The following is a 15,739-nucleotide window of genomic DNA, read 5'->3' as shown; positions in this document are numbered from 1 at the left end:
ACTGCCACAGTTCTGCTGTGACCTGTGAGAAAAGGCCTGGTGACAGCAATGGAAAGGGAGGAAGGACTTTAACTCCTCCTGCTAGAGGACCAGGTTCTAAAGAAACTTGTTTTCCGATGCCCTTGAGGCTCTGGCTAGCATTAGCTTCACAGTATCAGTGGCAGGGGACAGTATTTCTGATGAAGGTGCAGAAGAAAACAAGGAGGGCTCACCTCCAGAGTCAGGCTGCTCTGACCCACAGCGGGATTCAAGCAAGTTACTTGACCTCTTGAAGCTCCTGTTTCCCTGTCCAGGAAGTGGGGAAGATAACAGCTGCCACTTACTGAGCCATCCTATGTGCCAGGCTCTGTTCTGATACTTTCCTGACTTCAACTCACTCATCTTTGTTAACAACCCTAAGCCTTTTACCCATATTAATCCATTTGATCCTCAGCACAACCCGAGGAGGTAGGTTCTAGGGTTATCCCCATTTTACAGATGGTGAAACCCAGCCACAGAGAGGTTTAAGTACCTCTGTCACTTAGTAAGTACTCAATAACTATTGTTATTATCACTGAGGACCATCAAACCCTAAGCAGGTCAGAGGAGATGCCAAGGGGTTCAAGCAAGATCATATGCTACCGACTCTTTTTAGCTTCATGACTTAGTTCCTAGTTCTCATGTAAACTTGCTGTAAACCAGCTCTCTTCTTTAATAAGTCTCCCTCTCATCTCTCAGTCACATACACACACATTTTCTCATACACATGTGCTCAAGGTCAGCACATACACCCATAGCCTGCCAAGCCACAGGGACTTTCTGGCAACCCTGAACTGGCCTGAGATTTAGGGATGCTTAGATTCACCAAAAACTTTAGGTGGCCAGCTTAGCTTGATTCTTTTGTGGCCCAGTTGACCTGAATGAACAAACTCAAGATGTATTTTGACTTCAGAGGCCTTAGAAATAATTTCTGTGCTTTTCTTAACCAGCTGATCTGCAGCCATATTAAGAGTTATACCCATCGGAACCAGCCACAAGTCAACATGCTGCTGCAGAAACTGGTGGTGTTTCACCCCGGTTCTTAGACCCACCATGGTTCTCCTCACTGGGAGCGTTCCCAGATAAGGGAAGTAAGACGAAGCTGGCTCAGACCAGAATGCCACACAGATGTGTTTTAAGGAGAGCGGAACCAGACCTTAGCAGATACCTGGTTAAGACCCATCATCATAAAAGTGACACCTTTGGCCTCAGAGAACTTGAAGGGGCTTCCCAGAGGTCACACAACTAAAAGGGGCCAAAAGCTGAGGTCCCTGGGTCCAGAGTATTTTGTTTGTTTTGTTTTTATTCAGCAAGAAAGGGAAAAGCAGAGAGACCGACTGCAGCATGCACCCCAACCAGGACCCACCTGGCAAGCCTCCTAGGGGACAATGCTCTGCCCATCCTGGGTGTTGCTCTGTTGCTCAGCAACTGAGGTCTTCTTAGCACCTGAGGCAGAGGCCATAGAGCCATCCTCAGTGTCCGGGGCCAACTAGTTCCAATAGAGCCATGGCTGCAGAAGATGGGGAGAGAGGGAGAGAAAGAACCAAGTGGGGGGGGGGGAGAAGCAGATGGGCGCTTCTCCTGTGCACCCTGACTGGGACTTGAACCTGGGATAGCCACAATCAGCAAATGCTCTACCACTGAGCCAACTGGCCAGGGCCCAGAGTTTAATTTTGGGATTTTTTGGGAGGGGAGGCAGGGATTATTTTGTTTTTAGTATACTTCCCACTGGCTTAACCTTCTTCATCATCTATAAAACAAAACTATATACCTGTCTTCCTTTGCCTACTTAGCATTTTCCTGTATGGACTATAGGAGCCCAAGCAGGGAAAAAGGAAAAGGAACAGGAGACAGGCTTACAGCATTTTTAACCAATGCTTGACCATGGATCTTAAGTATTGATAAAAAAAAAATTTTTTTTTTGATTCCCAAACTAAAAAGAAAGATATCAAATCCCTAAAACCTAGTCAGACTCCCACAACTGTCTTTAATGAGAAAGCATAGCAACCACTCAGGTAGTAGAGTCTTTCCAGAATGTTCTTCATGAGCAGGCACAAAACTTCAATCCTTAAAAATGAAATCTGCATTCTGGGCTTGTGGCCCCTTTAACTGAACTCTTCACAGATGGACTGCAGAGCCATGTCTGTATCTGGACCTTCAGGGATGGGGAGCAGCGCTCTGCGTCCTGCGCCATCTGGTTCACTGTTCCCAGCTCCAGCCTCGACTCCCACTACAGCCGAGTAATCAGAAGAAATCAGAAGAACACCTCAGGGAAAAGAATCTAGGACTCCGACTTAACTTCCTCTAAGGAGGATCAAACACTGAAGACTGTTCCTTTTCAAGTTTTATTAATCCTGGTTCATAATTTCCACCACATCATTAGTCATTTCCTATTTCTGAAGGGCTGGCAGCGGTTGCCGAGGCATCAGGCAGTAAATGGCCAGATAACCATGCCACCTGTGTGCCGTATTGACAGTTACCCACAACCGCATCTGGGTGAGAGGCTAATGTGCTTTTTCTAAAAGGCAAGCCATTTAGAAGTGCAGCCCAGTTTTTGATCTCTTGCTAAATACTTTTATCCACATCATCTCCCCATCTGGGCCTGGAAGTCATCATGTGACCTGCGGTACTTTGAAAAGAAAGCAGCAACAGCAACAACAGCAGATCTGCCCGAACCACGGAGCAGGGTGAGCTCTTGAACCCCTCCCAGGAACAGGGGTGGGGAGGTAGGAGGGAGTCCCTTTCTCGCACTGGGAAAACTTCAGGAGCTGAAGTTTAAAGAAAGAATGGAGAATGACAAGAATGAAGTCCATCAAGACTGTTCTGTAAAAATAGACAGATGAAATTCAATTTATCAAGAATTTGAGAGGTGCCTACTAAGACTAATTCCATGGGGTTATGCCTAGTTCATAATGGCACATAGAGAGCCAAGGGGTTTCTCAATATCCTGATTCCCTAAGGCAGAGGGTCTCCCCAATACAAAGAATCCTCAGGAAAGTCAGCATGTGATAGGCAGGCAGGGTGCTGGGTGGGTCATCTCCAATATAACCCAGGCATACAGGCACCAGAGAGAGGGCTAGCAATGAAAAAAGGTTCACAGCATACTTCTTGCTCCCCTCTTCCTCTCTGTGTAAAAGCAATAAATAAAATCTTTTTTAAAAAAATCACAAAGGTTCACAGCAGCTTTGTTGGCCAAACCCTGACTGGTGATTCTGCCACCAAACTATCCCGAGAGCTACGACCAGTACCCACAAATCTCTGAGCCTCATTCTGCCCCCGGCAACTCCTATACTTTGGAGTGCAAGGAGAACACTAATAAAGCACATTTGGTGATATTTTAATTTTTAAAAAGCTAAACCCCCAAACCTGGGTTCTTAAATAGCATTTCCATCTAGATAACCCCAAGCACTTTGCCCGAAGTTGGATTCTCTCATCCTTATTAAGCAAAGAGCGAAGTTTCCAAACTTAATTGTCTCTCTCGAGGACAGAAAATTAAAGAGAGCAAGTTAAGAGGGATATGCAGCTTTTTCCTCAACCCCATTCAAAACAGAGAATTTCGTCTTCTTAGAGAACTATGGCCTGACCTGTGGTGGCGCAGTGGATAAAGCGTCGACCTGGAAATGCTGAGGTCGCTGGTTCAAAACCCTGGGCTTGCCTGGTCAAGGCACATATGGGAGTTGATGCTTCCAGCTCCTCCCCCCTTCTCTCTCTCTCTCTCTCTCTCTCTCTCTCTCTGTCTCTCCTCTCAAAAAGGAATAAATTTAAAAAAAAAAAAGAGAACTATGTGTGCCATTCTGATTATTTTAATTTAATTTATTTTAATAATCAGAATCTTGCCAGTCATCTTGATTATTGAAACTGAGCCATGACATGGGTTCCTATGGGAAAAAAAACCCTACCCCTCTCCACACTGTCTAGTAATGGTAGCACCACGAGATCATAAAAATGCAATTACACAGAGTGTCGAAACAGCAACCATAGGAACAGGAGTGGAAAAGTTGGAGAAATTGAATCCCTTGTTCTTTTCCTCTTGTACTTACACTGGTCCCTGCTGTTACCAATCTCAAGGTGCAAAAGGCATCAAAACCCCTTTCCCATGGCATTTTGAGAAACCTGTTCTACACATCTGGCCTCTTTTGATCTCTTGGATGCTTCTTGGAAATGACCACATATTCAAATCAGTTTTTCTTTCTGACTACACATATATGCATACAAACATGCATCCATGTGCACATGCATGTGTACACACATACATGCATATACATGCATACATACAAACTCGATCCCCAGCCTGTGGACTCATTTTAAATGCTCAGATTCTACTCTGATGGCCCTCCTCTGGTTTCACACAGCAGTTAATAATTCATTTACTAGTCACTTGTAAAATATCAGGAAGGAATAACTATCATCTCTTACCTTTTGATAGTTACAATGTCCCTCCACTTAAGAGTTTTAGCCTTGAGTCTGGTTTTCCCCCCCAAGGCTCCTGAAGGACTAACATAAGACCCGTGCTTGCATAGTATTCCAGTTGTCAGAAGCAGACGTAACTCCCTTTCTGCAACATAACTCATCAAATTCTCATCAGCCCTTAAATTCCCTGTTCCTACCCCCTCCAGCACATTGGACAATGAGGGCTACCTCTCTTGCTTGACTGTTTAAAAGTAAATCTGCTTCATGAATACACCCTTCTGAGTTGCTGAGCAGTTCTAGCTCTGTCACTGAACTTAATCTGAGTGAGGTGCAGATCCTGATATGCACCGTGTTTACTCACAAGGCCTACGAGTCACTCGGCCGGAGTCACTAGGGCCTTGGCTCCCTTGTTTCCAAACCTCCTCCCAAGCCCTCATCCACCCACCCTGGCTACAATTGCCATGGGAGCTGAAACCAGTGTTGATTTTTATCTGCATGGCAACCTCATGCTCCCACAGGTTCCAAACTGATCAAGTGGCCTTCCAAAAATGCTCCTGCTGCTTCTTAAAAAGGCTGAGCCAAGCTCTGTATGATGGAGACAGAAAACAATCCCTTATCGTGTCGGAAGTAATACTTGTGGTTATCTAGAGCAAGGGTAATCATATCATACACTTTATCTGTGAGTGGCTTTTTCCTTCCAGCGGTAGGAATAGAAACTTCTTCTCCTTCATAATGAGCACTATTGAGACTCCAGCAGGCTGAGTCTGCTTTTGGCCACATGCCATTACCCAGCATAAGCATGTAATCATCTCAAAAAATGTAGCATGGCAGAGAACAGGTACGAGTATTTTCTGTAAATAGTGTTTGTCAAGGGCCAACTTTATAATAGGGATTGCTTGTATTAGGTCCTTTTTGGCCTGTGTGGTTGACAAGAACTTGCCAACCAGTTCTGGTGCCAGCCCACTTAATTCAACAGCGCTTAGGGTCTAGTTCAGGGGACAGAGCCCAGGAAACTACACAAGCTTCCCTCCTCCGTGAAGTGCTGTTACCTCAAGGCAGAAAAGCATTCTGCTATTTAATCCGTCATAGTTTCGTTGGACAGATATTGTAGCTGTCAGCGCATCACATCAAAACATATGCTCTATCGATTCTCAGCACCAGAGAAGTCTTTAAAATGAAATTATCAAACAGCGTCCTTTATTGAGGGTGACATCTAACCACAGTCTCTTTGTGACTCCGCAGACATGCAGACACCACAGCAGGTGCGCACGTCAGCCAGGGGCCGTACAGGTCAGGCCCTCTGATGAGGGAACCGCCACGGTCCACAAGAACACAGTTTTCAGCAGAAAAGTAAAATGAAGTTTTCTTTTGCAAAATGGAGAACTCTCCATCTTTGTTGTTCAGTTAGAAACCTGGAGCACAGTGCCAGGTGCCTGTGAGTTCAGCAAGTATTGACTCAAAATGATGAAAAATTATGGATTCTGGTTTTTCTCATGCTTCCCCCTGGGAATGTGTCCCACTAGCCCTTGGCTAGTCTCACGGACTTGCCTCGTGCTGCAATTGTCGTCCCTGGTCCCACACTGACCATGCAGTACTTACACGGGAACCAGGTATAAAGAGCCCCATTTGCCTATGGACGGAGTTTTATATCAGTGAATTAATGTCGTTAAGGGTGAAACAGAGCATGCCTAGGACAGTTGTGGTCATTTTTATATCTCCTCTTTTGGGCTTTCTGCAATGCAAACATTTATATATTACATAAAGACATTACACATAAAGCAAAGATTACCCAAAACTACTCGTTGTGCTTCAACAGAAAACTGTGAGAATCAAATTTGTACAAACATGAGTGAAACGAAAGTAGACAGAGTATAACAAAACCTACAAAGTGTTTTTGGAATAATTCTGCTACAGCTATTTCTTCTATCAGAAATTTTTCTATTACATTTCAATTTAATAGAAAATAATATTTACCTTATATCAGTGTTAATTATGTGCAAACTTAGAGATCAGGCCATTGACATTTATAAAGGGTAGTTATTAAAAGGTGATCTTAATCAGCAATCGTCAACCTCCACTCAACAAGCAGCAGAAATTTAAAGTACACTGGGAGGTTAGATGAAAGGAGGAACTTCTTGACAATGAAGAATGGTAAATACTAAACTCTAATAAAACAAACATCCTAAATTTCTATTCCCAGGAAGCTCCAAGTTTGGGCTGCTGTGAATAGTTTTCAAAGTTTGTCCAGAGTCAGCAGGAATGCTTTTAGATTGCTTATTATAGTCCCTTCAACAAGACAGGTCTTCAGTCAGCATGCACACCTGCATATGGCTGCCTGTTAGGGAGTTCACAGACGCTAAAGCAGAGGATGAACTGCACCATGTTGTCACATTCATAAACAAGACGTATGCTCTTCTCTATAAATGACAAGATGGCTGCAATAACCACTCAAAGATAAAAAGTGGCATAACAGACTGGTGAGAAGACAAATTAATACCACCAAGAACCAGAAAAGGCAAAGGGACTCCTGAAAATAAAAGTTATTTGTTCCTAAACCCTGCTTCTTTGCTTGGAGTATTTCTTAAGAAAGAAGCTGCTTCCTTCCCTAACCATATAAAACGATCCCTGAAGTTATTTATAGTGTTCATGGCCCGAAGGCATCACTTGGTTCCCCCACCACAAGCCCAACCATGTGTTACTATATTAAAAAATGTGAAAAAGTAATTATGGGGTATAGGAGCCAGTGTCTGCAGACACAACCTGCCAAAGAGGAAGTGACAGGAAACTTATGCTCCTCAGTGCCGCTCAAGCACTGCCCAGGCTCCAGGCTCAGAGGAGAGCAATCTGTTCCAAGAAATAAGAGAGGAGCCTGCCCTGGTGAATCAGAAATATCCCTGTTTCTGAATAGACAGTAAACTGGTTTCCAGTCCCAGATCCCCTCAGTTGGTCAGACTTTCCAGTCACGTGGAGAGACCACTCAGGGCATCCTCCCCCGGTAACTCAGCCAGCTGCCAGCCTCAGCTCCCGCTCGACTCAACGGGGCAGGCTGGAACATGGAAGGGTCTGAACCCAGGCAAGGCTGAAGACCACTAAAATGGGCCTCTTAGCCCCTGTTCTGCAATGATGAGATCTGATTTCAGCCCCCATGCCCTAAACCTAGCTCCGTCGTTCCTCTCCCCAACCCCACCCCTGGTTCTTGGCCCTCACATAGGGTACAAGGAGCCACTGAATACTGATTTCTGGACTGGGTCCATAATTCACACCCCCAGCTCTCCCCTTGGAAGATGGTTTCTACCACCATTGGGACACTCATTCTTTCTAGCCCTGGAGGCAGAGAGAAGAAGTATTCTTAAAATCTTCCCCAGAGCGCAGAAATTCATCAAGGAGGGAAGTCCATACTTCTAGTAGAAAGGCCAGTGTTCCCAAGAGGTCTCGGCTTAGGAATCTTTTATTGAGAGAAATTACATTTTCTCCCCAAGACCTCCCTCTGCCTCTGGTCTAAGCTACAAAAGGAGTTTCCTTCTGAAGTCTCAGGGGGAAAAGAGACAAGTACCAACTGTCACAAAAGAACCCTTGAAGTTTGGGAAATTCCTGCTATTTCAGGAAGGCTTCACTCAGAAGTAAATAATTGTTGCTGTCTCTTTACTCACCTTGATAACCTAAATGTACTACACAATTGTCCAAAGAAGCAAAAATTTACCCACATACAATGTGTCTTCTAAAAATTGATTTATAGAAATCTCTTTCAAATAATTTTTTTAAAAAAACAAAAAAGAGAGTCACAGATGATTGAGAATGCAGGGGCTAAAGATTAGAAAAATGTCCTCACTACCTCTTTAATATAACTAAATATAAATCGAATTAACCTGCTTCCCTAGTGGATAATATACTATGAGCGTGCAATGTAGTTTTATTTTATAAACACACAAGGCTTGAGTTCCTATTTTGCATTCTGCAGTTTTTAGAATATGACTAAATGACAATTTCTAAAAATTCCCTAAAAATCTTCCCTTCAAGTTTATTTTTCACCTCTGGCCAATAGCATATATAGAGAATTTTTTCTTTTTTAAATTAAATTTACTAGGGTGACACTGATTAATACAATCACATGGGTTTCAAGTGTACACCTCCATGATACATGATCTGTATATTGCATTGCGTGCCCAGAATTTAAACACATCAACTGATGCCGCTGGAAAGGAGACTTTAAAAATCAGAGAGAATGTTCTTATAAGGCCCATCCATGGCAGCCTTCCACATTCAGAAACTGGTTTATAGCTTTTTGAGATGCCCTGTTAACCTCCCAAAGGTCTGTAGAGGAGTTTAAGTTATCTCATTATCAGGGGTATTCCCCTTTCATCTTTGCCTCCTAAATCCCAGTTTCTTCACCACTGTAGTATCCACAGTGCCACCTGGTGGTTATAGAAAATATCTCCATGGCTCCTACTTCTTTCTGGGATTTGCTTCGTCAATCAATGACTTCTAGAAAAGCCACCAGAAGATAACCTGAAGAAATAATAAAAGAATATATGAGATGAGCAAGATAAAACTCATGGAGGCTTACCAGGACCCAATATATGCTCGTGAGGCAAAAGTCTGGCTACTTTAAAGGCAATATTTTAAAAGTTCAACCTAGTATTTTCAAATTTGCTTCATAAAGGATGGCAATGGGGCCAGATGTGAGAATATTTTTTTAAAAAACTAGCAAGACTAAATGCCTCAAAAGTTCCAACTTTCTCTATTTTCTTGTACTCACCAGCTGTGGACTTCTACTTTTCCCTTTCTAAGACCAGTATCATCTATTTTTTAAAGATATGCATTTTGCCATCATAATTGTTTAGATAGAAATAAAACTTTAACTCAGCCCTTTGACTCTAATTCATGGCACTTGCCTCTCCACCCAAAAGCTACAGAAGCCCCTTACCAACCTGGACCCTGTGAGCCAGTCACACAAAAGATAGGCACCACAGACACATGTAAATGCAACGCCCTTCCTTCCACACTCACCCATTCAGATGGTTCAACTACTCTCCCTGTGTCAGCAATCTGCCATTTGCATCTCAGGCCTTAGCCAGGCAAAAGATAAGAGAGGATAACCTTTAGAACCTAGCACTAATGAATATGAATGAGGTCATTCTTGCAAGCTTTACCGTGGGACAAAGTAACACACAGGGAAAACATTTTTGCCTCGAGGCTCCTGACAATCATTACCTAATCAAGTTTCCTAACAATCCCCTGGAGTCTAGACTAGCAAAGGGTCATTATCCCTCCAGCAGGTAGACAAACTAAGATACCCAAAGGTTACCATTTCAACATCAATTCCCTGTCATTGATATTCTAAAGTGACACTGGAAAAGAAAAGGTCCTGCAAGAAGCTTCTCATTGATTCTAAGTGCAAAGCAGGAAATGTACCCAGGTGAGGAGGCATTAAATCCTTGGAAGAGGATGGAAACCACTTTATTTGGTAATGATTTTACCAAAGCAGATGATTTGAGAAATTTAGATTCTCTAAAAATATATATATTTGCCAGATAGAGATTGACACTAAATAATAACTACAATTTTTTTCCCTGTATTTATCAGTTTAAGATTTATGTGAGTAGTTGGTAGGGGTTTTTTGTCCCCCGTCCTTCTCAATTAAAGGCTAAAGATAGAAACTACAGAGAGAGGATCAAGAGTAGAAATATGATTTTCAGCATTTAGCACTATCGTTAGCACTATTTTCCCATTTTAATTTGGTTTGCATTTGCTTTCCTCTTTCTAAAAGTATAAACTGAACCCTGACATTTTCCTGCCTTCTACCAAATTCAGGACCTGTCACATTTTCTCTATTTTTTTCTCTTTTTTTTTTTCCTCTTTTGCCTTTCTTAAGTCTATAAACTTCAAAATATTTTCTGTCAAGTTGACAGAGCTCCAATCAGCCCTTCACCACTGTAATTAAAGTGATTTTCCATCCGAATATAACCCTGACATGGAGAGGGATTATAAGAGCTCTATATAAATCTATTTTGGTAGATTAGTTCTCTCACCGAACATATTTTTATACTTATCACAAACATGTATACATCCTCACAATATTCAGATTATTCTAGAAACTGTGAGTCAAAACAACAGCAGTGGTAAACTATTCAAAGAGAAAGCTCAATTTGGGATCCCCCTTTAAAAATAAGCAGTAACCTAGAAAGCAAAAGAAAAGAAGAAGAGCAAGAGGAGGAGGAAGAGGAAGAAGAGGAAGAGGAAGAGGAGGAAGAAGAAACAACCACCACCTTTCATCTGTTTTAATGTTGATACAACATGAAACAAGTTCATGGTAGAGCCAAAGCCAAACACTACATTTCAGCTTCAAGGAGATGGAGCAGGGAAGGAAGGCTGTGTTACAAAGCGCTATTCTGATGTCATCACTGCTTCTAGAAAATGCTCAAAGCGCCAGCATTTGTTCACTGAATACAGGATTCCCTTCTCAGCCGAGGAGGACCCTAGGAACAGTACACTTAGCACTCAGCAGTTATTTGACCTATTTTACTAATGTGTTTGGGAAGGAGGTTAATTAACAGTGGATGGCTATATCCTTAAGCTTAATTTTTCCAACAGCCCTGCTCATAAAAGGAAAAATTGAGTATGTATTGAAGGAAGCAAGCAATTAAGCTGCACAAATAGTGAGCTCATTGAACTGCAGCTGACTTCTATCATGTCAAAGAACAACTAAACACAGAAGCAATAAAAAGATTGTTGCCACGACCACCACTGAGAACCGACTGGCAATAAAGATGAATAACTTCCTACTTGAAGATTACTTGATTAAAGCTCTTTAGAAACCAAATGTTACACATAGGCATAAATGGAGCAAAATATTTTAATGCGTGTTTGGCAGGTTCAGAAACATTTTATAGTCGATTTTAAATGAAGGTTTATACAACAACAGTAAACTCCACTTAAAATGGCCCTTCCAATTGCTGTTCTTGCGAGCAATCTGTGGTGCTCCTTGGGAAGGCCCAAACCACACTGTGGGATAAAAGTCCCAGACCTAACGGAGCGAGGGAAAGGCTGATGAGGGGCGGAATTCCACGGGATCGGGTCCTCTGAAACCAAATCCAAGAGTAGAGCTAGAGACACCCATTCAGACGGCTGTGACCCTTGAAGGCAAGTAAACAGACTCCCTCTAGCAATAACCAGGAAATCTCTCTCTCCCCAGCCATCCTCAGCTCCCCTTCTCACCTCCCAAAGCTCTGAAGGGTCAAGTTTTAGCCTGAGCTGCCCTTCAAGAGAGTGTACTCACATCAAGGAGTTCAATACAGGTTGGCATCAGGACGGGCTCCCAGGACCATCAGTGTCGGTGAGGTGGGGCGGGCCTGATTTGACAAGGAAAATGTGTCTGACGGAGGATTCGGCTCTCAACTTACAAGTGTCTATGGATGTGTCTGGAGAATCTCAGCCTCTCTGAGGGCTGGACCCAGCACGTACCTGCTGCTTTTGGAGGGGCTAGACCTTGGAGAGCTATGAAAGATGAGAAAGATGAGGAATTGGCCATCAAAGCTGCTTATAAGCGAACACGAAAAGCAATAATAAGCTGCCCTATGCATTGCTGGCCGCAGTCTCACTACTGTGGAGAATTAAAGCCAGCTTATTACAAATGAATCATTCTGCCACCCCATTTCTGGCCTTTCTCCGTTACCTTCATTTCTCAAATGGGGGTGGGGCTGACGATGCACTTTTTCTTGGGACTGTTCCCCCAGGACTTGGGCTTTGGGGGAACAAAGCCCTGCAGTAAGGTTAAGACAAATGGCTCTCCGCTTCCTCAGCCCCAGCCTTCTCCTCCATCAATATGCCGGGTATACGGTAGGCGCTTAATACATGCTATTGGGGTACAGTCGGCAAGAAAGGCTCATGTTTGTATCCTTTTTGAAGATTTCTTTTATCTTAACCATTCCTGCTGAAATAATCAAAGGAAGTGAAACCGAAGAAAAAAATGTGTGCCACAAATTGGGGGGGGGTGAGGGGGAACAATGTTCTTAATTTTCTTGAGTGGGAAATGAGACCCAAAATGGCCTGAATAAATTATTATTAATGCTTATATAAAGCACACGGTACCTTAAGCTCACAATCTAGTCAGATAGATTATACACTGTTTTCCAGAGACTCAGAGCTGAATTCACTGCCCAGGATTTTTAAACATTTGATCTGGAGGGATTTTAGCTGCAAACCTAATTCATACTGCAAACTTTGGAATGGCTTTATCAGATGAAAAGTAGATATTTGGAAGTTTGGTAACACTTCTTACCACCCTTCAAGAGGACTGGTTATTAGATATATGGTATGCAAATCTAATAAAGAAATGAGTTAGAAAAGAGTTTGAATATCATTATAAATTATATTCTGTTAGCAGGAAGAGAGCTCAGTTGGTACAGTCTTCCTTCTATTTCGGCATCTCTACCTTGAAGCCTTGCATGTGTTTTGAACTTGAAGCTCTCCGTTAAGACTTTCTAGCTCTGTGCACGAAAACGCTGGAGATGGAGTGAATTGTACAGCACAGGAAGGGGGGATGAAGAAAGAAAGTACAGTTCAGAGATGGGAACTGTCTGCTCTCTGGAAACCCCTCTGACCGTATGTTCACTATTTAAGCACCAAAAGCCAAAACGCTCAGTTCCCTCGTGTTAAGAGAACGAGAGAAACGCCTAGGAAAGCCCACGGTTTCCTTCCTCATCGAGGAGAGGAAGCAGCAGAGGTAGCAGATGCCTGTGTGCAGCCATCACTTCCTCGGGGGCTGGTGTCCATTTCTACCCACTGGGATGGAGTCTGGCAGCTTCATAACCGGCAGGAGATACATGATCCAAGAACCCATTCTGGCTCCAGTTCCAGCCTGAGAAAAAGCCAGTTCTGCCTAGCTCTGAGAATCCTATAAGTATTAGTAAGGATTTCAAATTGCCTCATCCTCGAAAGTACGGCCAGAGGAAGGGGATTTAAGTCAAAGAGTCTATCTTGAGTAAGGCACAAAATACCGTGAGATTAGAGTAAAATAAGAATATTCAGAAGTGATAGAAAGCAAATAGACCTTTCCTTTTCCTCCTTTGAAAAGTCAGAAAGCAAGGCCCTGGCCGGTTGGCTCAGCGGTAGAGCGTCGGTCTAGCGTGCGGAGGACCCGGGTTCGATTCCGGCCAGGGCACACAGGAGAAGCGCCCATTTGCTTCTCCACCCCTCCGCCGCGCTTTCCTCTCTGTCTCTCTTCTCCCCTCCCGCAGCCGAGGCTCCATTGGAGCAAAGATGGCCCGGGCGCTGGGGATGGCTCTGTGGCCTCTGCCTCAGGCGCTAGAGTGGCTCTGGTCGCAACATGGCGACGCCCAGGATGGGCAGAGCATCGCCCCCTGGTGGGCAGAGCGTCGCCCCTGGTGGGCGTGCCGGGTGGATCCCGGTCGGGCGCATGCGGGAGTCTGTCTGACTGTCTCTCCCTGTTTCCAGCTTCAGAAAAATGAAAAAAAAAAAAAAAAAAAAAAAAAAAAGAAAGAAAAGTCAGAAAGCACCGGGCTGACCTGTGGTGGCGCAGTGGATAAAGCGTTGGCCGGGCATATGGGAGTTGATGCTTCCTGCTCCTCCCTTTGTTCTCTCTCTCTCTCTCTCTCTCTCTCTCCCCCCCCCTTTCTCTTTAATGAATAAATAAAATCTAAAAAAAAAAAAAAAGTCAGAAAGCACCAAGGTCCCAAAGCAAAAGGAAAATAGGGTATCATTTTAATGAAGTAACAAGCTTGTTCTTCAGAAAATAAAGAAATGGTGTGTATCAGCAACATGTATTAAGAATGTCAGTTTAAGCATTCACCGTCATTTCCTTCAAACCTCCTTCTCCTAAACTTCATTCATCTGTGTATTCTAGCACATCCAGGTCCAGACTCTGACCATCTCTTGGCTCATTCTCTCACTTCAGCTTCTATTATCACCATCCTATGCCATGAAAACTCTACCTGACTTATTTTAATAGCCCCCGAGCGGGTCCCCCATCACAACATACTCTCTAGCCCAAGTCATCTTTCATATCTCTGCCAGTTACCTTTCCAAAGTAGAGGTATAATTATGGTGTACCCCCCCCCTCAATCCAAAAGCTTTTACTGGTTTTCTGTTTTCTTTTAGAACAAAGTCCAAATTTCTTACCGTCGTATTCAAGGCCCCTCATAAGTTGAAATTGTTCTCTATTGCTAAACCTACCTGCCCTTCTCTTCTCACACGCAGCTAATGCTCTGCCTGGAACAGGCTCCCTTCCTTTCTTGACTCGTGTCGTGGCTTTGACACTTCCAGAACTCTGTCCTTTTCCTCCGGCTCCATCTACTCAAATCTCTCTTCTCCTCTGAAGACTAATTCAAATGTCACCACCTCTAAAAAGCCTTACCTGATTCCAAGGCAAAATAGATTGCTCCCTCCTTCGAGCGCAGATAACACTTTGTTTACCCCTCTGTTACAAGGTTTACCCCAGTGTGACTTGTATTCATTATTGTAGAATTTTTATCTCCTCCCAAAGGACAGAGATGATAGTTAATCACTCCAAAGATGGTCCTGGGTGCCCAGCAGAGCGACTTAAACGAGATAGGCATTTCATAAGTATTTCTTACACTGAATTGGCCAGTACAAAAATTATAAATTTTCACTAAAAACTGAACCATGGATGAAAGACCAAGCTGAGAATCACAATCAGGGAAGAACGGAGGGTAAGAGAAAACCTCAGGAAATGCCACCCAAACGGAAGTCCATGAATTAATCTTTTATGAAAGAATGAAGATGGCCTCATTCATTGCTGCTCAACATTTTGTATTTACACATACTTGTGAAAAGTTTGACTCTGATCTCAAAAACTGCTACCCTGACCAAATAGAGAGGTCACCTCTTCTTCAGCAACAGGGATTTAAATGCTGCATTTAAATGGGTTCAATCGGCCCTAGCCAGTTGGCTCAGTGGTAGATCGCTGGCCTGACGTGTGGAAGTCCCGGGTCAATTCCTGGTCAGGGCACACAGGAGAAGCAACCATCTGCTTCTCCACCCCTCCCACTTCCCTTCTCTCTCTCACTCCCCCATCTTTGCCCCCTCCCACAGCTATGGCTCAGTTGGTTCGAGCAAGTAGGCACTGAGGATGACTCCGTGACTCCATCTCAGGCGCTAAAAAAATGGCTGGGCTGCCCAGCAACAGAGCAACAGCCCCAGATGGGCAAATAATCGCCCCATACAGGGTTTGCCAGGTGGATCCCAGTTGGGGCACATGAGAGATTCTGTCTCTCTGCCTCCCCTCCCTCACTTAAAAAAAAAAAAAAGGTTCAGTCAAGGCTCAATAGACATC

The sequence above is a fragment of the Saccopteryx bilineata genome, chromosome 4 (genome assembly GCF_036850765.1).
Source record: "Saccopteryx bilineata isolate mSacBil1 chromosome 4, mSacBil1_pri_phased_curated, whole genome shotgun sequence".
NCBI classification, from domain to species: Eukaryota; Metazoa; Chordata; class Mammalia; order Chiroptera; family Emballonuridae; genus Saccopteryx; species Saccopteryx bilineata.
Note: the sequence above shows the minus strand (reverse complement) of the source record.